This window comes from Macaca mulatta, chromosome 15, assembly GCF_049350105.2.
Source record: "Macaca mulatta isolate MMU2019108-1 chromosome 15, T2T-MMU8v2.0, whole genome shotgun sequence".
Classification (NCBI taxonomy): Eukaryota; Metazoa; Chordata; class Mammalia; order Primates; family Cercopithecidae; genus Macaca; species Macaca mulatta.
The window spans coordinates 25,158,034-25,165,794 of NC_133420.1; the positions used below are offsets into that span (position 1 = coordinate 25,158,034).

The 7,761-nt window shown below is 38.2% G+C and overlaps 1 pseudogene; it reads right to left on the reverse strand.

The window, feature by feature from the left end:
• Positions 1-6,211: 6,211 nt before the first annotated feature.
• On the reverse strand, positions 6,212-7,286 carry LOC100429184 (olfactory receptor 1L1-like; annotated as a pseudogene).
• Between the last annotated feature and the right edge of the window lie 475 nt (positions 7,287-7,761).

Here is a 7,761-nt window from a genome sequence, read left to right on the forward strand (position 1 = left end):
AAACAGTGTGTAACTGTTCCCTTTTCTTTACATCTTTGCAATAGTTATCTTTACACTTTTTGCTAACAGCCATTCTAACAGGTGTGAGGTAATATCTCATTATGGTTTTAATTTACGTTTCTCTGATAATTAGTAATGTTGGGCATTTTTAAATATATCTGTTGGCCATTTGTATGTCTTCTTTTGAGAAATGTCTATTCACCTTAAAACCAAATTATTTGCCTTCATACTATTGAACTGTTTGAGTTCCTTATATATTTTGGATATTAATATTAACTGCTTATCAGATATATCATTTGCAAACATTTTCTCTCATTCTGTGGGTTGTCTCTTCACTTTGCTGATTGTATCCTTTCCTGTGTGGAAACTTTTTAACTTGATGTGATCCCATTTGTCCACGTTTGCTTTGGTTGCCTGTGCTTTGGGATATTGCTCAAGAAATTTTTGCTCAGAGCAATGTCCTGGACATTTTCCCCAATATTTTCTTGAGGTCTTAGATTTAACTCTTTAATCCACTTTCATTTGATGTTTGTATATGGTGAGAAATAGGGGTCTAGTATCATTGTTCTGTGTCTTCAATTGGTAATTCTTTGTTGTTGTTGTTGTTGTAGTATGTTTTGATTCCTTACTTTTTTCATTTTTTGCATTTACTATATGTTTCTATTTTGTGGTTACCATGAAGCTTACTTAAAACATTCTGTACTTGTAACAAACTATATTAAGCCGATAACAACTTAAGTTTAATGACACAAAAAAACTACACTTCGATGCTCCTGTCACTTCTATTTTATATTTCAGATGTCACAATTTACATCTTTTTAAATTGTGTATCCTTTAACAAATTATTGTAGCTGTTATTATTTTTAATAGTTTTGTCTTTAAACATTTATACTAAAGTTATGACTGGTTTACACAAACATTACAGAATTAGACTATTCTGAATTTGACAATGTACTTACTTTTACCTGTGAGTTTTATATTTTCGTGTTTTTATGTTACTATTTAGTATCATTTTTTTTCCAGCTTGAAGAGCTCTTCTTAGCATTTCCTTTGGCAGCTCTGGGGATGATTAACTCCATTAGCTTTTACCTTTCTGGGAAAGTATTTATATCTTCTTCATTCTAAAATATAGCTTTGCTGGTCATGATATTCTTAGTTGACAGTTTTTTTTTCTCACTTTGAGTATGTCATCCCACTCTCTCTTGGCCTGCACATTTTCTGCTGAGAAGTGTGCTGCTAACCTTATGGGAAATCAGTAAAATGTGATATGCTTCTTTTTCCTTGCTGCTTTTAGGATCCTCTCTTTGTTGGTTTGTTTTATAATTTGATTTCGTGTCTTGTGGTAGTCTTATTTGGATTGAATCTAATTAAAGACCTTGGATTCCCATGCACTTGCATATTTATATCTTTTCCCAGATTTGGAAGTTTTAAGCTATTATTCTTTATATAACCTTTCTATCCCTTTTTCTTTCTCTACATGTTATTTAAATTCTATAATGCTGAGGAAAGTTATCATTATGTTGTCCTATAAATCCCATACACTTTCTTCATTTCTTTTCATTTTTTCCTCCTTTGAGTGTATATTTTCAAATAACCTGTTTTCAATTTTAGAGGTTTTTATTGTTTGATTAATTCTGCCATTGACACTATTTCATTTTTATTCCATTCACTGTATTCTCCATTGTGTTTTTATTTCATTCATGTATTCTTCAGTTCTAGAATATCTTATTGATTTTTTAGGATTTCAATCTGTAGCTTTTTCATTTTTTATTTATTGTTTTCCGGATTTTGTCAAAAAATTTTTTCTTTGTCTTCTTTTGAGCTTTGCTGAGATTCCTTAAAAACAAATATTTTGAATTCTTTGGCCATTCAGAAATTTGTACGTTTGGGGTCAGCTACTGGGAAATTATTATATTCTTTTTGTGATGATATGTTTCCCTTGTTTTTCATGTTTCTTGTGACCTTCTGTTAATGCTTGAATTTGCTTGCAAACCAGACTATACACTCAAAGTTTTCAAGGCTGTGAAATAATCCCCTCTGTCAGTCTGATTTCTGGGATGGTTTTGGTGGGGAAGGATCTTCTTTTATGGGAACATGCAAGGGTGCTGGCTATGCAGGGTGCAGCAATTCTGACTCTGCTGAGGGTGCAGCAGCATAGTCTCTGTACAGCTATGTCAGCTGCAGTCAGTGTTGGTAAAGTTCACAGGGCAATGATCAATGATGTGAGTGCCTGCAGCAGCAGTGAGGGCTTTTGATATGTTTGGTGTTTATGGCTGCTAAAAGTTCTCCTGAGATCTTTTAATTCCACTTGGGAAACCATGACCAAAGGGATGTCTCTTGCCACTGGGTTTGACTCATGGGCCTGCTCACACTGGCAGCAATACCGGTGCCTGATGAGCCACACCTGTAGAGTAGCCAGTGAGCCAAGGCTTAGAGCACTGGCATGTGTGGAAAGACCATGGCTCCGAGGTTCAGGGCAGCAAACGCACTGGTGCCCAGGGTGCAGGTACCCCTGCTGTTGTGTTGGTAATGATGTACAAGGCATGGGTGCTTATGAAGCAGGCAGGGAGCCATGGACCTGTGCAGAGCTATAGTAGCTCCAGGCTCCAGGTCATGCACTAGTACTCTATGGTGGCTGGGCTGATATCTGGTATGTGAAGACGTGCATACAGACCTTAATTCTGGGGTGCAGAGTGTAAACTAACTTGCTATGGTGGTGGCTCTGATATCTGAGGCTTGGGTAGATGTAGCACAGCCACAGAGCCAAGGTCTGGAATGCAGGCACTCATGGAGAAGCTGTAGTTTAGTGGTCAGGAACATATGTCAGGTTGAGAAGAGTGGTGGCTCTGGTTCTGGAGTGGCACAACGTTGGCTACTTCTTGAGGGTGTGTATGTGTGAAGCCAAGTCTTCCTATCTGGGGTTCCCTGGCAGGAATGGCTTTTGGTTACCTTAGTGTCAAAATGCCAAAGTTTTCTGCAGAGCAGGTCACTGGGACTGCGGTGTCTCCCATGATGTGCCTGATACCAGTGACCTTGGCTTTTCTCTTTGTATCTAGCCATTTCTAGGTGTTTCAGATACACTGATCTCACAAGTCATCCTGATGTGCATACATTCCTCTTCTTTTTATTCTTCTTCTTGCAACTGTGTTGCTGCAGATTCTTAAATGAGCCCTTGAGCACTCTCTGGGTTATTTTGGTTTGTGGATTGCTGTCTATATGTGTTTTTTTGGGTGGTGGGGTGGGGAGATAAAGGCTGGCATCTCCTATTCTGCCATATTAATTATGTCATAGCTGGGAAAGTCTTTTAACCCCTCTGAAACTTGGCTACCTTATCTGTTAAGTGGTCATGATTATAGTGTTACTATCAGATGATAATATTATATCATAGTATTATTCTGGTAATTAAAACATGTTTTAATTCTGGCACATAAAAACTCTCAACAATATAGCTATCATTGAGGGATTTTCTGCCCCTTGAGTTCTAAGTAAATGTGACTCAATGTTCCCATTTCACAACACACAGAAGTTCAACTTATTATGGATAATTTTACACAGTTTTAGGAAGTTTATGTCATTGTGGTCATCTGTGCCTCTGGGTTTCCGTTTTTAAGAATGAAAATAAAGTTCACCTCACTGACCTAGACTTGTTTTTTTTTTTTAAAGAAAATAGTAAGTTGAAGAAATTTGTCTTTATGGACACATAGATACCTTAAGGGAGGTAGGATAGAGGATAAGAGCCAAAAATATAATTTTCAGAACATGTTTAAGTTCTCAGATTAGATGTTAAGAGTTGTTTGATATTCAACAAGTTATTTGTACTTTCCGATTCTTATTTATCACATCTGCTATATGGACATAATAAATTTGTACTTTCACCAAAAACTTAGTAGAAAGTTAGTATGGTAATGTATGTAAAGTGCTGCATTTGAGTGCCTTTTACAGCTCAATGCTTGGTGGCTTTATTACATAGGGTAAGGATCAGCAGCATCCCTCTGCTGAACGTTCAGGTAAGATTGAATTCAGGAATCTATCAATTGCCTGGTTGGTGGAAGTTTAAGTTCTTTGCCAGTGTTTCTGCAAATCCCAGAGGCTTGTAATCTTTTATGACCAATGCCTGCAAGCTTTTAATTCTGTTATTCTCCACATTGACCCATATGTGCAACTGAGTCCTTCTCCAGTTACTTACATAAGGCAGTCCCTGTGTGGTGTATGGTTTACTAAGGATGTTTGGAGTATGTTTGGCTGTTTATTTTGGGGGGAGTTTATACTTGCATGAAGGGCACATTTGTAACTGTTATACATATCCGCTGACCAACGTGTCTCTGGGAAGTTTCCGTGTTTACTTTAGCACTATGTAATCTCCAATTCACTCTAGCTGATTGACTCTTCTCTCCCATAAGTCCTCATTAGAGGGTACTGGAGAGGGTATTGGAGAGAAGCTTCTTATCTTCTGTGCGATTCTCATGACCATGGCCTTCTTTTTTGAACTTAATGTGGAAGGGCATCAAAATGACATGTTCATGAATCTTGCGTTTTCCCCTGAATAGCCTTTCAGAGCCTGAATTACCTTCCAACTCTGTGGGGTCCAACCATGCTTTAATTTTTATTCTTCTGTGAGATCTGGCTGTGCAGCTGAGATTTATGTCTTCTTTTTACCTTGTGAATTCTTACAGCAAATCCCTGTGCCAATGTTGAATTTTACCTGAGCCCTGTGCTCCTGGAAAACAGTGGCAGTTCAAGAAATCCCTCCACTCTTTTGTGTTCTGGAAAAGAAAGCACTTTGACCTACCCTCAATCTGAGTTGGCATATAACCCCTCCTTAATGACCCCACTGGAACGTCAACTAATAAAATACCTTCTTTGACCAACTCTTCAGTCCTGCTACTGTTACTAGCTCATCCCACTTCTGCATATCTGTTTCTTTCTAGCCTCATTCTTGTTCACTTCTCTTTATGAAAGAAAATTCCTTTTCTGTCTGACATTTGACACTTTTGTTGGTCTCACAATTGAGACATTCTCCCTAGTGCAATAGTTCCCTTGCATTATTGCTATAGACCATTTCCCCCCTTTTGCAGTAATATCTCTCCTTACCTAAGACCAGATTGGATTTTTATTTGACACTTGTTACTTAAAAGTATGTGTGTTTCTCTGTACCTTGCAAACCTAAAACAATCTAATTAACAGGCAATTGCCCTCCAAATACTTGTATTGCCTGTGTTATTTTGTTTCCTTAGACCCTGCTGATCTTTGGCCTTCACATTGTTGACTTAAATCATGTAGCACATTATCTTTGTTTTTAAGTCCGGTAGGCTGGTGCATGGTGTATCAGAAGTAAAAATTTGTTGAAAGAGCAAATGAATTCACAAATCTCTGAGTTGCAAGATAATTCACGGACTAGCAGTGACTAATATTTCTCAGAACTCACAAATGAGCAAAAGTGTTTCTTTCCTACACAATTGGTTTTTCTGGTTAGAAGACTGTCTTAAGTCTGTTAAGGAAGAGAACTGACCCAGGAGTTGGAGGCATCTGCTACTAAGGTTACTGGAACTTAACACATACTTCCTGGGAAAACAGTGCAGTTGAGTTTGGGTCAAATGAAATTAATGAGAGACTTAAGGTACAGTCAGCTTTGCCAGGTGGGAAGCAGGAAGAATACTGAGATGCCATACTCTTAGGAACCTGACCTGACACTGATTCACTAAGAGTTATCCAACGGGATGATTTTATTTGTTGAGACTAGGACAACAATAGAAGCCAGGCTTTAATCTTTGAGGAAATGCAGAGGAAGGAGTCACAGTTCTGACATTTATAATGGGAGAGAGAGACCTCGTTACTGAGGAGCCCCTGGGCTAATATGATGAAGCCACACACACACACACACACACAAACACACACACACACACACACACACACACACAGTGGCTCAAAGACATTCAAGCAGCTTTACATTACTATACAAGAAAACCCAGCTGCATGAATAGGGATACTCAGGAGATTACAGTGATCTAACTTAGTTTGTAGGCATTATATTGAGGAGTAGCTTCAACACGTGCAATAAACATTCTTATATAAGGAATGAAAGGTCCTATCCTTTCATCATTGAAGGTCCTATCCTTTCAGAATCTAATAATCATTTCAGAATCACATACCCATTAATAACCTATAGTCCAGGGCAAGAGATCTGTGGTATTCTCCTAAGACTTCAGGTCTTTTATTGACATTTCATCCCGTGCATCAACTTTGCCAAACCCTGCTTCATGTCTTTGTTCCTCAGACAAATGGATAAATGGATAAATGGATTTAGCACTGTAGTCAGTATGGTGTAGATAATTGTTGCTATTAGATCCTTGACAGTATAGTTGGACAGGGGCTGAAAATACACATAGCTAATGCTTCCATAAAACAGGGTCACCACTGTGAGATGAGAGCCACAGGTAGAAAATGCTTTCAGCTTTCCAGCAACTGAAGGAATCTTTAGAACAGTCATGAGGATTCTTAAATAAGAGATGATGATACATGAAAAGGGGGTTATTATGACAGCCAAGCCTTCTGTCATTACAATGATTTCTTTGACAAAATGGGAGGAACAGGACAATTTTAGCACTGGTTGGTCATTGCAGAAAAAGTGCTGGATGACACTGGAGGCACTGAAGATGAGTTGATTAGTCAGAAGAATGCGCAGGATGGAGTGAAAATGTGGAATACAGAAGGAGGGAACCAGAAGCAGGACACAGCGTCTGTGACTCACAATGGTGATGTAGTGGCCATGTAGCGGTCAACAGCCATGGCTCTAGCAGGTAACTGTCTGTGCTTCCAAAGGCTATGAAAAAGTACATCTGGGTCAGACACTCACCATAAGATATGATCTTTGTCTCTGATGAGAAGTTCACCGGCATCTTAGGGATAATGACTGTCACATAGCAAATGTCAACAAAAGACAGGACACTTAGAAAGAAATACATGGGTGTCTGGAGACGAGTGTCTGACTGGATGGCCAGGATGATGAGCAAGTTTCCTATCACTGTGACAAGGTAGATGGGGAGAAACACAGCAAAGAGAGGCTTCTGATCCTCAGGTCAAGAGGAGAGTCCGAGAAGGATGAATTCAGGGGGTCTTGTTAGTTTATTTCTTCCCATAGTTGTGGGTTCACCTAAAGATAAACTAACACCGTATCAGATTCTTCCAACATCTGATACAATCTGTACAAAATTTTTCCTTTTGTTCTTCTTATCAGCAATTACAAAGTTTAAAATGTTATAATTACCTGGATTGTGGTTTCTTTCCATTAATGTAGGATATTTAGAAATTAATATATATTTTAATCTCCTTTCAGTCGCCTGCTCTAAAGAAAAAAATTACAGGGAAACAGAAATGGGAAAGGGAGAAAAGAAGAGATATAGGGCAAGAGGAAGAAATGAGTGAAAGAGAATTCTCAGAAGGAGAGGAGGGGAATCCTGGAGAAATTATTCTCTTCTTTTTCTATATATATTTATTGTAGTTAATATGTGGTAGGATAAAAAGTTTCATCTCTCACTTAATTTCCAGCTGATGGAATAATGATTTCCCTTAGCGAATATTTCTCTCTGCATCAATTATTCTGGAGGCTGGCAATCATGTAAAAAGACATTGAAATACGAGATTACCCAACAGTTACTCTGTTTCCCTCATTTTTTAGTGAAACCTTATTTGAGTGAAAGGATAGGTACGAAGAGGCAAAAGATAGACAGAAATAACAGGATAGTAAAAACATTTCTTTCTTTC